The sequence below is a fragment of the Notamacropus eugenii genome, chromosome 3, assembly GCF_028372415.1.
Source record: "Notamacropus eugenii isolate mMacEug1 chromosome 3, mMacEug1.pri_v2, whole genome shotgun sequence".
Classification (NCBI taxonomy): domain Eukaryota; kingdom Metazoa; phylum Chordata; class Mammalia; order Diprotodontia; family Macropodidae; genus Notamacropus; species Notamacropus eugenii.
In genome coordinates this window covers 485,188,844-485,204,696 of record NC_092874.1, presented here as the reverse complement: position 1 = coordinate 485,204,696, position 15,853 = coordinate 485,188,844, and the positions used below count along the sequence as shown (strand labels likewise).

Here is a 15,853-nt window from a genome sequence, read left to right as displayed (position 1 = left end):
GTCAGACACGCTGAAATTTCACTTTACAATGGTGATTTCATTTTGCTCCTCTTTGAAGACAAAGGACAACAACCATTAAGCACCCTGGTGCCAGAGGACAGAACGAATGGGGTGGGCTGTGGGTGGGCAGAGGAGGAGAAAAGGGAGAGAGATGACAGAGAGACAGATTCTGGTTCTGTTTAAGGAGAAACTTCCTAACACTGTGGAATGGAAGTTAGTGAGCTCTTTGTCACCAGAGGTCTTCAAGTAGAGGCTGATATGTTAAAGATGGTTTTGTTGTTGATTTTTTGGTCCGAAACTCTAATATTATTGATCTAGGGAACTCTCAGGGAGGAAATTCCCTCTACTAGTGCAGTTCAGCACCTTCTCTGCAATTTACATTCCTAAAGACTGAGGTGACTTGTCCAGGTCACACAGCCTGATGGTGTCAGAGGCAAGACTTGAACTAAGGTCTCCTGGCCCTCAAGGCTGGCTCTCTCTGGGCTGGATGACTCTGGAGCCTTCTCTTGCATTGAGATTCTTGGATTCTTGCTGATGAAAAACAATATCTAAGGATGGTCTAGTTCTCATGTTCTCAGAGTCTGTAATGTTGACCTTGAGAGTGGATCTCTGTATGTGTGTGTGTGTGTGTGTGTGAGTGTATGCGCATGCATGTGGACAAAGTAGCCACTCCCTGGGAGAGTAACTTCAGATCTCTGTGTGTGTGGGCACACATATATATAGATGTCTGTTTTTTAAAAAGGCTTTTTCTAACATTTTCATAATGAATGAGTAAAAAGCCATTTTATGGACTTGCCCTGCCAAGTACGGGGCTTTGAGGACAAAAGGAAGACAGTGTCTCCCTGCCTACAAGGGGCTCAAGACTCTAATGAGGGAGGCTGAGGAGTGTCCAGTGGTCAACTCAGGGTGGGCACTCTCTGGGTTGGGCTATGAAGCTACAGGGCAGTTCAGGGATAGTGGTCCTGGTGATTTGGTTGCCATTCTCAGAGAAGGAGATCAGGGAGCAGGGGGATTGCCAGCAGCACAACCATAAATGACCCATGGTGCCATGGTTAACAGACCAGCCAACGTAGCCCTTCTCAGTGTGGTCTCTGGACATTGTGTTTGGGGAGTGGCTTAGGGAAGGGGATTGGCAATGGGGGTCCCTCCCTGTCCCCTTCCCCTTGTGCCTCTTGGGAAGTTGAAAGCAGCTGGGGGAGTGAACCCATCCCAATTCCACCCAGCCTTTTCCTTGTGCCCTCTGGAATGCCTGTTCCATAAGCAACAAACTTCGTTCATCTTAAATCTTCTCCTCTCCCTCTCCTTCCATCTTAATGAAGACTGACCCCCGTCAAATGACAGCTTCCCTGGCCCCCTTTCCAGTACTAGCTCCACCTTCACTCTTTCCCATTTACTCCCTCGATGAGGCAGGGGAGTTGGACTAATCCTTGCTCCCTCCCCACTGCCCCTTCCAGGTTCTCCCTCTTCCTCTATCACTCAGTAACTGTCTCCTCTGAGGTTTGTGCTGTTCATGTCTACCAGCCAATCAAAGTCTAGGTAGATATTGTCTACAGATCCCCAAGATCACTCCCCTTCCTTCCTTGAGGAAATTTATCCTGGGAGGCTGAACCTGGGAAAGATCTTTGTTCAGGTCTGGGTTGGATTTGGGGTTCTTTCCAATGTGGAGAGTCTTTGACTCTGGGACTCTTCTACTTCTTGCCCTGCTGGCCAAACAGAGTAGTCCAAAGAAGCAAACAAGGTTATTAGGGAGGGAGACCCCTTTGGAAACAGGGCAGCTTTGGGGACCCTCCTGTCCTTCCCTCCCCTCATGCCCAGGTTCAGAGGCTCCCAGGAATGGGAATGTATTGGAGATCTGGTCCATCCTGACAATGCCCAGTCTGAGCCAGCAACCACGGGGCAGTTTTTATGATAGGAATCCACCCCCAGTTGATGGGAGAGGGCCTTTAGAGGCAGGGGCCTGGCGTCTTTCAGCTGCCCCAAGGGAGTGTTTGTTTGCGTTTCCTGCTCACAATGCTGGCCCTGGCAAGGTCACTGGGAATGTAGTTCATGGAAGGCACCATCTACTAAGGAGTCTTCATGAGAGCCTGACTCTAGAGGCAAAGGAGCCTCCCTGCAGAGGAGATCCAGTTCTCAGCTGCTGCAAGAGCAGATGCCCCAGGGCCAGGGCACTCCCCATGTTGCCTCCTCTTCTAGAGATGGAATTGGAGGGTGGAAATGGCATTTTAAGTGCCTACTCTGGGTAAGCGTTGGGGATGCCAACAGAAGAACGGGATCATCCCTGCCCTCCGGGAGCTCACACTATAATGGGGAGACCCTTATGGAGTGGGGAACTGAGGTCTAGTACTGTACCTGCTGCTTAGCAGCAGCACTGAGTCAGGAGCCTGGGTTTCCTGATACCCAAGGTCCTCCTCACATACTGGGAAAGGGGCACAGAGAAGTAAGATCATGTCAGCAATCAAGGTGGAGTCAAAGGCTTCTCAGACATTGAGAATGTCAGGGATGAGTCAGGAGTGGTCACCAACTCCTCCAACTGGACCATGATGGACCGAAAGCTGAGCTGCATCTGCACTGAGCTTAAAGAAAATCTGATTTTAAAATTTCTAAAAGCAACACAAGAGGGGTCCTCCTTCTGTGTGTATGCGTGGTGTGCCTCAACTACCTTCAGTATGGTATGGGACATCTTTGTCCCCTTCATTGAATAAAATAGTAGACTGTTTCTTTTACTGAACTTGGACAATGTTTTCTGAGTGTTGGGATCAAGGGACCAAGACTTGGGGTCTCTGAAGAAGACAATCTTTGGGCCAGTTTTAAGTGTGCTCATGCAGATATCTTAGTGGCTTAGTGGAGAGAAGGCTGGACATGGAGTCAGGAAGATCTGAACTCTAATCCTGCTTCATATTCATGCTACATATAGGGCCTTGGATACTTCCCATCTCTCAGAAGTCTCAGTTTCCTCATCTGTAAAATGAGAGGATTGAATGCCATGACTTAAAGGTCCTTTGCTGCTCTAAGTCTAGGCTCCTCCATGATGGGCTCTCATGATGACCAATTCCAGTGGTTGGAATGAGCTCTGGCTGTCATCTTGTCAGCCGACTGTGGCTTCTCAGATTAGGAACTCCTTGAGCAAGGTAGTGCATCCATGGGCATGACAGTCCAGGCTCTGGAAGCTGACAAGGCTAGTAGTTGGAGACCCTCTTGCTTTGAGGGAAGTGCAGCGAATGGGGCTGCAGCCCAATCTCAGGTTCCTACTCTACTGCATCATTTTTTTTTTCATTTCTAAAAAGTAATTAATTAATTAATTTTTAGTTTGCAACTTTCACTTCCACAAGATTTTGAGTTCCAAATTTTCTCCCCATCTCTCCCCTCTGCCCACCCCAAGATATTGTGCATTTTGATTACCCCTTCCTTTCATCTGCCTTCTCTTCTATCATACTCCTTCCTTCTCTTATCCCCTTCCCCTCTATTTTCTTGTAGGGCAATATAGATTTCTATCCCCTATTGCTTGTATGTCTTATTTCCCAGTTACGTGTAAAAACAATTTTTAACATTCATTTTTAAAATTTTCAATTCCAACTTCTCTCCCTTTCTCTCCTCCTCCCTCCCCCCATTGAGAAGTCAAGCAATTTGACATAGGTTATACATGTGTAGTCATACAGGACACTTCCATAACAGCCATATTGTGAAAGACTAACTATGTTTCCCTCCATCCTATCCTGCTCCCCCATTTATTCTATATTCTCTTTTGACCCTGTTCCTCCTCAAAAATGTTTGCTTCTAATTACCTTCTCCTCCCATTTGCCCTCCCTTCTATCATCATCCCACTCTAAATTCATCCCGTTCCCCCTACTTTCCTGTAGGATAAGATAGACTTTCCTACCAAATTGAGTGTGCATGTTATTTCCTCCTTAAGCCAAATCTGGTGAAAATAAGGTTGACTCTTTTCCTCTGACCTCCCCACTCTTACCGTCTATTGAAAAAGCTTTTTCTGCTTCTTTTATGTGACATAATTTACCCCACTCTATTTCTCCCTTTCTCCCAATATATTCCTCTCTCACCCCTTAATTTTATTTTTTTAGATATCACCCCTTCATATCCAATTCACCCTGTGCCCTCTCTCTCTCTCTTTCTCTGTCTCTCTCTCTCTGTCTCTCTGTCTCTATCTATCTATATCTATATATATAAAGTCCTCCCAACTACCTTAATACTGAGAAAGGTCTCAAGAGTTACAAATATGATCTTTCCATGTAGGAATGTAAACAATTCAACTTTAGTAAGTTCCTTATGATTTCTCTTTCCTGTTTACCTTTTCATGCTTCTCTTGACATTTGCGTTTGAAAGTCAGATTTTCTATTTAGCTCTGGTCTTTTCATCAAGAATGCTTGAAAATCCTTTATTTCATTGAATTACCATTTCCCCCCCTGAACTGTTATACTCAGGTTTGCTGGGTAGGTAATTCTTGGTTTTAATCCTGGCTCCTTTGACCTGTGGAATATCCTATTCCAAGCCTGCTGATCCCTTAATATAGAAGTGGCTAGGTCTTGTGTTATCCTGATTGTGTTTCCATAATATTCAAATTGTTTCTTTCTGGCTGCTTGCAATATTTTCTCCTTGTCTTGGGAGCTCTGGAATTTGGCTACAATGTTCCTAGGAGTTTTCCCTTTGGGATCTCTTTCAGGAGGCAATCAGTGGATTCTTTCAATATCTATTTTACCTGCTGGTTCTAGAATATCAGGGCAGTTTGCCTTGATAATTTCATGAAAGAGGATGTCTAGGCTCTTTTTTGGATCATGGCTTTCAGGTAGTCCCATAATTTTTAAATTATCTCTCCTGGATCTATTTCCCAGGTCAGTTGTTTTTCCAATGAGATATTTCACATTGTCTTCTATCTTTTCATTCTTTTAGTTTTGTTTTATAATTTCTTGATTTTTCATAGATGGAATTAGCTTCTGTCTGCTCTATTCTAATTTTGCAGGAATTATTTTCTTCAGTGAACTTTTGGACCTCTTTTTTCCATCTGTTAGGTTCTGCTTTTTAAGGCATTCTTCTCCTCATTGGCTTTTTGGATCTCTTTTGTGATTTGAGTTATGGATCCCTTTTCTTAAAGAGTCACAGAGGCTGCTGTGCATTGTCCAGTGACTCAGCAGTCATTGCTAAGCTTGTGCATATGCCATGATGTAACATCCTCTCATGGCAGCCTTTTAGCAAGAAAGACAAGTTCTTCCTCTTGATGAAAGTTAGCAGCCCAGCTCTCCCTTTTGTCACTAGAGGAAAGGTCTCTGGAGGTGGTGGAGCCTTGACCCAATTCAGCAAACATTTGGTAAGTCCCTGCTAGGAGCTGCAAAGTTCTGGTAAGATTGGCTCCCAGCCTTTCTAGTGTTGAGTCCTTTAGGGGTGCAGGCACAAGTCCACGAACTGTCCCAGAACAGACCATCCAATACTACTCCAAGGAGATGCAGACACTGAGGCTCTCTGACACTCTGGAGGGGAAAGCTCATCATTGGCTGGTGGATCCAAAGATGGCTCCTGGCCAGTTGACATCTTACACTCAAACAGAACTCCTTAACTTTCCCTCTCCTACATTCCTTAGCACTGTAAATGACACCACCATCCTCCCAGGCAAGCAATGGGACATGTGAAATCATGCAGAACATCTTTCTAGTAGCCTTGCTGCAAGACAGCAAGAAAAATAAAGTGAAACAATTAGACTTCAGTCTGCACTCAGAGTCCATCAGTTCTCTCTCTGTAAATCACCAGCATTTTTCTTCATGGTTTCTTTGGAACTGTCATGGACTATTGCCTTGATCAGAGTAGTCAAGTCTTTCATTTGGTCATTGTTACATCGTACTGTGTGTGATGTTCTCCTGGTTCTCTGCATCAGTTCATACAAATCTTCCCAGGTTTCTTTCCAACCATGTCCTTCATCAGCAATAGTGTTCCGTCACATTTGTATACTACTCCTTGCTTAGCCACTCCCCAATGGATGGGCATTCCCTCAATTTCTAATTTTTTGCCACCACAAAAGACCTGCTATAAATATATTTGTGTCCATATGGGCCCTTTTCTCTTTGCTTTGATCTCTTTGGGATACAGACCCATCTCAGTGATATTCCTGGGTCAAAGGGTATGCATGGTTTGTAGCCCTTTGGGCCTAGTTCCAAATTATTCTCCAGAATGGTTGGACTAGTTAATGTACAATGCATTCTTTGAGGGTGGCATCAGATTATAGGAGGCTTTGAATGCCAGACAAAAAAGTTGAGTATATTCTATGGAGATTCCTTTTGTTATGGGCTATACTAGCTTACTGCTGAGGACTCTTTTAACCCTGAGATTCTGAGATCCTCCAAATTTAACCAACTAGGCCAAGGGGAGTCCCTCAGGAATTCTGAACAGAAGAATGACATGACCAGGTAGAAATAAGATGAAACTTACTACTTTCTGTCAGAATAATTCATAGCGAGGTGATAAGGAGGTCTGTCTTGAGTGGAGACAGTGAGAAGAGGAAGAGTGGAGTGGATCACAAAAGTATGGAGTGAACAAGGTGTTGGAAAAGAAGGAGACAGATAACCCTGAGGTTTTAGTCATGGAAGATGGGGTAGATGGCCAGTAGGAAGGGTGTGTTCAGGAGGAGAGAAGATGAACTAGGTTCTCGACAAGCTGAGTTTGAGGTGCTGGGGCATCACCCCCAAGAGTCTCCTCTCTGCTGTGATGTTTCCTGGCCTGCACCTGCTCATTGAATGCTCTTTTTTCATACAGCATCACAAAAAGCCTTTTCATGTAGAGACCTAGGCCTTTTTACATATGTTGTCAGCACCATTCCTGCCCCGTTCCCCCAGGTCCTCAGCACGCAGATGATGGGGCTCTGGGCTCCTTTCATTGCTGAGGTCTTCAGCCCCGGCTGGTCAGGTCTGTGGCTGGGCTGGAGAGGTTTGCTGTGCTCCTAAGAAGGGCCGAGATGCTGGTCCAGGCCCCTCCACTGCCAGTGTCTCAAGCTCTGCGCTCACTAATGCCCAGGACTGGTCACACCCTTCAGCCTGTCAGAATGCTTGGAATCACCTAAAGCAGTTTTCAAAGGCAAACTTTTATCTCTGAATGTGTCCACTCACCAGCATTCAAAGAGAAAATAACGAGAGAGAAAGCAGGAAAACATTTCAATTCGTAAATAAAACAAAAAAAAGGCTTACAAAATTCTCCTATACTTTACAGACCGTTAGCAATAATCACAAGGAAAGTGGAGGCTGAGTAGGTGAACAGTCACCATGAGAAGAGGAGGGAGCAGAGAGGAGAGAGAATTACGAGAGGCGATCATTGTGGTTGGGGTTGGGTTGCTCAGGGCGTCTGACTCTGTGACCCTCAAGGATCACAGCACCAGGCCTTCTGGCCTCCACTGTCTCTCAGAGTCTGCCCAAGCTCCCATTCCTCACTCCCATCTCCTCCTCTGCCTCCCTTTCTCCTTCAGCCTTCAATCTTTCCCAGCATCAGAGTCTTTTCCAGTGAGTCCTGTCTCCTTCCAAAGTATTTCAGCTTTAGCTTCAGTATTTGAGCTTCCAGTGCAGAGCAGTGGTTTGCCATTTCCTTCTCCAGCTCATTTTCAGATGAAGAAACAGAGGCAAACAGGGTTAATTGACTTGCCCTGGGTCATAGCTAATAAGTGTCTGAGGCTGAATTTGAACTCATGTCTTCCTGACTCCAGAGCTGATGTTTTATCCATTGTGACATGACTCTGCATGAACAAGGTAGATTGGATGGAAGGTGATCTGAGAGGAGGAGGCACTGGTAGGCGTGGGACAGCCAAGGTCTCCCAGTCAGGCTCCTCAGCTACCTGCCCCTTTTCCCCCCAGTTGGAATTGTTGCCCAGGGGTGTTCAGGATTGTATGCCTGTGTTTCCTTCTCGAGTGGGCTTCCATCCAGGGCACTCTGTCTAGCCTCCCTCTGAGCCACCCCCCTCCATTTGAAGGGCAGGCTACACTTCAGGGCCTTTGTCACTGCCAGTTCTAAGTCCTGTGTCCCAGGTGTTTCATCATCTCCGTCCTAGAAGGCTTCTCCCTTGGAGGGCTGATTTTTGTATACCACCTTACAGTGGGTGATGGAGAAGGTGGGAAGTGGCATTAGGAGGTGTGGGGAGGGGCTGGCACTGGCCAAGATCCTGGGGACTGTCACTAAGACTGGAGGGGCATAGACCCTGCCTAAGCATCAGTGATGCATACGGAGGAAATCCCCATGGAGGGAGAGCAGCTGTGGATTACTCCTATTGTATCACAGGGAGTTGTAATGCATCCATCACCAAGCTCAGTCAGGGCGCCAGGCTCTGTGTGCAGGTCCAACCAAGGCTATGACTTGTCCAGAATGGAGAGTGGATGTTACAGAGAAAAGACATCCAGAGGGCAGATTCCCTGGGCAACGTCAGCTGGCAGGGTGGGACTTGGGGGCCTAGGGAGGGCCTGGGGGCAATTGAGTCCCACACCTGCATGGTACAGATGAAGAAACTGAGGCAGGGAGCTTGAAGCTTGGGAGGGGGCTTCAGCATCGCTATGGAGTGGGGAGAAGGGAGGGGGTTTGGGTCAGAGGTGCAGAAAGTCAGCACTCTGAATCCCGTCCCCTCATTTATGGGATGAGGAAGCCAAAGCTGGGCCTAGAGTTTGGGGAACAGGTGCAGAGTCACACAGGTGGGCTAAGTTTTTGTGGTGGGTTTTGAACCCAGGGCTTCTGACTCCAAAGGCAGCATTCCTTGTCCCAGTGAGGGCTCAAGGACCTACCATTCCCTCCCCCTCCCCCTTTTCTGTAGCACTCTCTCCCATGGCCTAGTTTTACTGTTTCAGGACAGGTTCAGGTCTCTGCAGGGGGCCTGAGTATAATGGCTGACTCTAGAAAACCTTAGGCAAACACACCAGCCTCCCCTCCCCAGAAATCTCTGGTTTCTGTTGTGCTGGAATACTCCCATGCACAAACATAGCTCTCACTAGGCAGAGGATGCCAGATTTATTGGAGAATGCAAGCCCCAGGCATTGCCACCAGAGATGCCCTCTGCCCTCCTTCCTGGTCTGCTTGCCCCTCAGGGGTTTCGAATGTTCTGGGTGGTTGGCCAGCTCCTCCCCACCACCCAGCCCTCACCAGCCACTTTCTGATGTCAAAACAGAAGATGTTCAGAAAAGTGGGTGGAGAGCAGACATTCTCAGGCCTCAGTCTCCCCTGGCTGTCTTTGGCCCAGAGTAGCAGCACTTGCTTCCAGACTTCAGCAGCGTGGCACATCCAAGGAACACAGGTCACTGGGGTTTCTAAAGATGCCTCTTTCATGAGGACTGCAGAGTCTGGCAGCCTGGCCATTGGGTCCTTTATCAGCCTAGAAATATTCTCTCTGATCTTTGGGGGCAGCCTGAAGCCAGCAAGCTGACCTCCAGAGGTGCCAGGGTGCAGCCACAAGGCACAGGGAAGAGGCCACTGGACTTGGAGGCAGGCAGGCAGTAAACATCGATGAAGCATTTATTGTGTGCGAGGCATGGTGCTGGGTACCAGGGATCCAAGAAGAGACAAAAGAGGACCCCTGCCTTTGAGAAGCTCACAGACAGCTACAGGCTCTAGACCAGTCAGTCAGAGCTGATCCATTGAGGGGAGGCCCTTGGAGTAGGGGATGGGAAAGGCTTCCCATGGAAGAGGGGATTTCATCTGGGACCTGAAGGAAGACTGGGGAGCCTGAGTGGGGATGAGGAGAGAGGGCATTCTGGGCATGGGGATGGCCAGGAGAGCTGCCTGGAGTGGGGAGGTGGCCAGAGGGTCCTTCTCAAGGAGGCTGGTGCCCCTGGGTCAGAGAAGAAGGCAGGGTAGGGATCCTGGAGGAGATGGGGGAAGGGGTACCTTGGTCAGACCTGTGGTTAGTGGCTGAATGGAGGAGGGGCTGGCAGCAGCCATTGCTGTGGGCCCAGGTGTGAGGTGATGAGGGCCAGCACCTCAGAGGCTCCTGATGGGGGCTAGGGAGAGGGAGGGGTCCTGGGTGACTCCTAGGCTGGGGGCCTAGGGCCTGGGGGAATGGTGATGCCTTTCACTGTAACCAGAAAACTAGGAAGAGGGGAGAGAGAATGAGTTCAGTTCTGGGCACACGAGTGTAAGATTGTTCATGGCACATACATTTTGAGTCAGGAGGAGCTGAGTTCAAATCCTACCCCAGACATGAACTTGGACGAGTCCGTTAACTGCTCTCAGCTCAGTAAAATGGAGACCACAGCAATCTTGATAAACACGCCTACCTCACTGGGTTATCAGTGGAGAGGCCTGCCCTAGCTCTTGGTCCTCGTGACTGCTTAGGAAGCTCTGCTTTGGGAGGTGGCACCCTCGGCCGCCTGCCTGATCGTCTCCTCCCTGCCCATCTTTGTCCTGCTTGCTCTCAGAGAATCTTTCCCCCGTCCCAGACTTCTGATTGGCTGTCCAGCTTTTTAGAAGAGGGTTTAAAGTAGAGGTGGGCTCTGGGGGGAGGGATGCCAGCCGACCCAGAGAGGGCCAGCTGCCAAAGAGCTGAGCCCTCAGTAACTGCGGTGACTGTTTCTCAACTCTGACGGTCCAAGGTCAGGGCCTCTGAAGGCCCCAGTACTTCCTCTTCCTCAGCCTCTGCCCTGGGACATCCCTGGGCCTCTGGTCTTCTGCTTCCCACTCTCCTCTCCCCTGCCCATCCTTTGCATGGCCTCTGAGGTCATCTTCAGCCTGGGTCAGACCATGGGCCTGGTTCCCTGGAACCTTCATAGGCTCCCTCCCTCTCTTTCTCATTCTCCATCACATTGCCTGCACCCCTTTCTGAACTCAAACTCAGCTTTCGCATCTCTCACCTTCACACCTTTGTCCAAGCAGTGCCTAGAATGCTCTCCTTCATCACCTCCGCCTCTTGGAATGCCCTTGCTTCGTGACCCAACACCAGGGCCACCTCTGACACAGTTCTGGTGCTTCTCCCCCTTAAATGAGCTTCCATTAACTTTTCTGTTTATACGTCATTTCGCCAAGTAGGATAGAACTTCCCTGGGACTGTTTTGTGTTTCCGTCTTTCCATATTATCCCAGCAGCTGCAAATAAGAAGGCCCATCGTAAATACTCTTTGAATTGAGTTGTTTGTGTTCATTTATTCCAAAAGTTTTGATTAAATGCCTGGAATGTGCCAGGTGCTGTGCTGGTCTAACCCCTAGCTGGGTGTCTAGCCTCACTAGGGATCCAAGGTGCTTGGCTGTGCAGTGTCTCAAACGTTCAGAGTGTCTCAGGTGGGACTCTACCTTGTGCCCCTTTGTGTATGTGTGTGTGTGTGAGACACCTGGGGGCAGCTCACGCCTTGGCCTCCTCAGTCACTAGTGCTTCACGTCCACTTGGACCCCACCATGCCAGAACTGACCAGCAGACAAGTCTAGAGTTGTTCAGGCTAGAGAAGGGAGTGAGTGTCATGGGATGGCTTGGGCCAGTCAGTCCCTCTCCGCTGTTTGGGTCCCAAATCACTCATGGTGCAGTCAGCAGAATGGCCCTAGGCCCTGACCTGAGGGCTGCCTGGCACTTTTCCAAAGGGGAGAGTGTTTTCTTGGAACCGTGAAGTGACTTTCTGAGATCATGCGTTCTGTTTCCAAATGGGGAGTTGTTTTCCCTCTGGAAGGCAGTATGTAGAGACAAAGAGGCAGTGATTTAAGGGGGTCTGTGCCTTCAAGCCTTGGGTCTTCTTGGAAGAACAGAGCTGAGCTGCAGGGCTTCTCCGTCTCTGGGGTGCTGGGCCCTCTGCCTACATAAGGCAAGGAATCCCCAGAGCACGATGAGCCAGGTCTGCCTGCACAGGCTGAATCCAGACTCCATCCCTCCCACTGGGCTACACACTCTACACCTCTGTTTTGTGCTGCTCCCTGCCCCCTGCCCCAGTGACCCTCATGGCAGCTTCTTGGATGCCTCCCGACTTATGTTTAGGGACTAGCAGGGAGAAGTCTGTGAGCATCGGGAGAGTAGCTGGACCTGGCTTTGGGCTAGGAGTTCATCTTGAGCATCCCCAGGGAATGAATGGAACTCCTTGGGCCCAGGGGCTGTGTGTGAGCGTAGAGGCTAGTGATTTGAAAAGCTGCACCAATTAGCCTCTCCTTCTCACACATCACATTCGACAGGTCTGAAAGCCCAGCTGGGTGACATCTGGGCTGGGCTGGGAGTCGCCACATGGGCCTCCTAGCTTCAGCTGTCCATGGGCCAGTGACAAATGCCCCCTAGGACTCGGTCCTGGCTGCGACCTGAGGTTCAGGAGGCTCCCTGGGTGCCCCTGGTGGGATGTCTGGGCCTCAGCAGAGTGGGCTTCCTTTATGTGTCCTTTCTAGAAGATCTCATAGCACCCACAGCCACTGTTCTTCCAGGGCAGGACTTTGAAGTCCACGGCCTGACCTAGGTCTTGACCTAGGGCGTGTATGACTCTGGAGAAAAGAACGAGGCTGATAGCTCTGCAAAGCCCTGCCTCACTTAAATCTGACTCATTATTCATTTGCAAGTCAAGAATCTCCATCTGCAAGCAGCAGCAGCAGTACTGGGGGAGGGGGCTTCTAGAGCTGAGACGGCAACTGATGAAACAGCGGGAATCACTGCGGGGAAGAAGGGAAGCCATCCCTTGCCACGTTCATTCGTGGTGGGTGGAATCCTACTTTGGGAAGTCTTTTGGGGGAATGGTCTTAAGATTCACCTCCAGATAACGGGCCCAGTCCCATTGTTTGGAGTATATGCTGAGGGGGTGATCCACAGAAAAGTGTTCTGAGATGTAAGGGCCCTCCAGTCAAACAGTAGGGAATGATGGTGGTTGAGCCAGCCGGATACTTGGGCACCAGTCAGATGGACACATATGGGTGACAGGACCAGAAGTGGGGAAGCCCTGGACCATGGGGCGCAGAGGGCAGAGTGGAGGAGCGTGAGTGGCCTGGGTGGCCGAATGGAAAGTCGCTGCGAGTGGAGGGACCTAAAAGTGATGGGGGGAGTTTTCAAAGTCCTGTTTGTTTATCGGATGTCAGGGGTTGCACCCAGGCCTAACTGCTGCACTGAGGTTGGATGTTAGGTTTATAACAAATTATTTAACTTAAGGAACCTCCCCAAAGAGGGTCAGCCCAGGATAGGGCTGCGTTTGTCCCCGCAGCGCTCGGGGACTGCCAACCTGCTCATGGCTGTCCCATGATCGGGGAAGGCTCCTGGCCCCTGACGGTGGGGAAAGGCGTGCCCAGGGACAGAAGTCAATGACAAGGTTCCATGATAGTGACCTTTGTAAGAACTGCTGGGCCAGCATCTGCCAGGGGTTGGGATAAAGCAGACCAGCCACCATGTAAGGACACACAGGCAGGAAGTTTGGCCTCAGAGTCCCATGGCAGGGGGTGTGACAAGCAGAGAGAGCATCACTGTCCTGCCCGATGGGGCTCCTTCTTTGGGGATCCTGGGGCAAATCTGGGCAGGAGCGATAGGGCCCCTTAATGCCAGTGGGCTCTGTGTACTTTGTCTTTGGATCATATAGCTGATGGGATGAGGTTGTCTTTGTCCTTCCCCAGACCTCTGGGGCTGCTGCCCACCTCACCCTAGCCCCGTCCTGCCCAGCTCTCTGGGGGCTTCATGGAGTCACTTTACAATCAAGTTGTCTTCATTATCTTGGGCAGTGGTGCTGAGGAGGTCACTCAGGCCCCTGCCCAGAGGAATCCTGGCCCAGCCTGCCTGAACTGGCATACACAATGAACTGGAGTAACCCTGCCTCCACTGCCTTCTGCCAGGAACCCCAGCAGACATCTCCTCCATTACTAGGATTCACACTTTCGAAAGAGGAACATGTCTGGTCAGATGAAAATAAAATTGCTGAGTGCAGAGAAGGTCACAGCTTCTGGGAGAAGCCCGCATATGGAGGGGAGCAGCTCCCACAAGCCACTGGGGCGCAGGTTATTGACCTCCCTCAGACTACATGCGGTCATGCCTGGGGATTGTAAGGGGAGGCAGCCGGGCTTCCCCTTCGGCATCTTTGATATGGCAGAAGGTTGGGACTGCAGCCCCATTCTGTGGCCATGTGCTGGCCCAGGATTAAACATTCAGTTCAACTTGTGCTGGGCTCCCACCTGGGGTGGCTGCAATCTGCCATGAGAAGGGCTGTCACTGGGGCTAACCCAAGGTCACCTGTCATTGTGAGTCCACAGATAAGGCCATCTGGCCCCAGGGCTCTCCCCTTAGTACACGTCCATGTGTCTGTCCTGATGCTGGGTGCCTCATCAGGCCACAGGCCGATAAATCCCATGTAGGTTTTCTTGGTAACTACTGAAGACCTGCCAGCTCTGCCCACAGAAGCAAGCCCTGTTGGAACATCACAGCCCTAGGGAGCCAGTCGAGGGTGAATTTGGGCCTCCTGCTTCTCTGAGGCTAACTCTTTGAAAGTGCCATCCACCATCCTTCTTTTCCTCTAGGGCTTTCCTAGCACTTGGCCTCCCAGACCCTTGTCCATATCTGCCCCAGGATCCTCAGAGGAGGAGCCCCCATTTCTCTGTTGGTCACACCCCCTGCAAAAGGACCCTGAGGCCACACTCCCTGCTTCTGTGCCCTTCCATAGGGCCTGGTCTGCTTTGTCTGACACTGGCCCTTCAGAGGGACTCTAAGTTCTGACGCGGGTCACGTTCTGGAACTTTGTCATTGGTTTCCAGCCCTGGGCACCCCTGTACCTGCCATTAGAGGGACTGAAGCCAGGTTAGTGGTATCTACCAGAGTGCCTTGTCTATGGCAACCATGGCTGTGCCACCAAGAGCCTGGCATGGAAAGCTGATTAATTCTTGGTACCAGCTGGGCGGGCTGGTGAGACCAGGCTGCTAGACACACCCCCTGAGGGATTGATGGCTCCTGGGACTTGTCAGACTGGTTAGTCACTGGGGGCTGATCAGTTGGGGAGGCTTGGCTCTCTCAGGTATGCAGAGACAGTGGTTCCTGCCATAAACAGGCAGGCACTGATGAATATCTTCACAGTTGGTGTTCCCAGGTGGGTGGGAAGAGTGAGTCAGCTGGGGATTTCCCTGGAGTCATCCATGCCTTCTGAGGCATGTACCCATCTCTCAGATGGAAAAAGTTCAAGTGCTAAAGTTTGAACTTCTCTGGCTCGGTTTTCTCTTCAGTCCAGGGATCCTTGGTCTACAGGGCAGAGGGCTAATGGGTATCAGCTGCCCCGTCCCCATCACATATGCAGATTTGCCATGCTGTGGCCAGTCTTGCTACTACAGAGTCCGGGCTCTTTGTACCATGCCTGAGGGACCCTTAGAGACCCAGAAGACCAGAACTCACTGAGTCAGCTGACAGTTTGGGCCTAGAACTGGAGAGATGTATGCAGGCAGGACTGTAAGCACATGGATTTCTGGGGAAGTTTCAAGTTTAATAAAAAATGCAAACCCACAAAAATAGCTTTCATAATTGAGGACTGTTTTTCATAGTAACATGGAAACTTTCCAAGTCTTGAGGTAAATAGGCCGGAAGTTGCTTGGCTCTCCAGAACCTAGGCCATCCAGCCTTGGACACAGACCGAGCCAGACAGACACATAGACATACAGTCAGCCAGACGCAGACAGAAGCCTCTCCATTCCCTCTCCTTCCCACCCCACTAGGAGGCAGCACAAGAACCAGGGGACCCAGTGGCTTCCCACGGCTCCTGCTCGGAATGCCTAGGCACCCCTCTGCCCTTGTCACAGGGCTCCTGCCGGCCAGGCCACCTGCACTTAGCTTCCTTCTGCCTGGCATCTCTGAGTTTTTTTCCCCATGCCCCCCAGAGGGCAGGAGCTGCAGGGATTATGGATTGGGAACCCCTTGCCAGATCAGAAGGAAGGAGGAGACTCTGGTCCTTGGCGAGGAGAAGTATAGTTTGAGTCAGGTG

General features: G+C 50.2%; 1 protein-coding gene across 2 annotated transcripts in view; it reads left to right on the top strand.

The window, feature by feature from the left end:
• EEPD1 (endonuclease/exonuclease/phosphatase family domain containing 1) overlaps positions 1 to 15,853 on the top strand; it is a 73,087-nt gene that overhangs the window by 25,195 nt on the left and 32,039 nt on the right. The window lies entirely within an intron of this gene.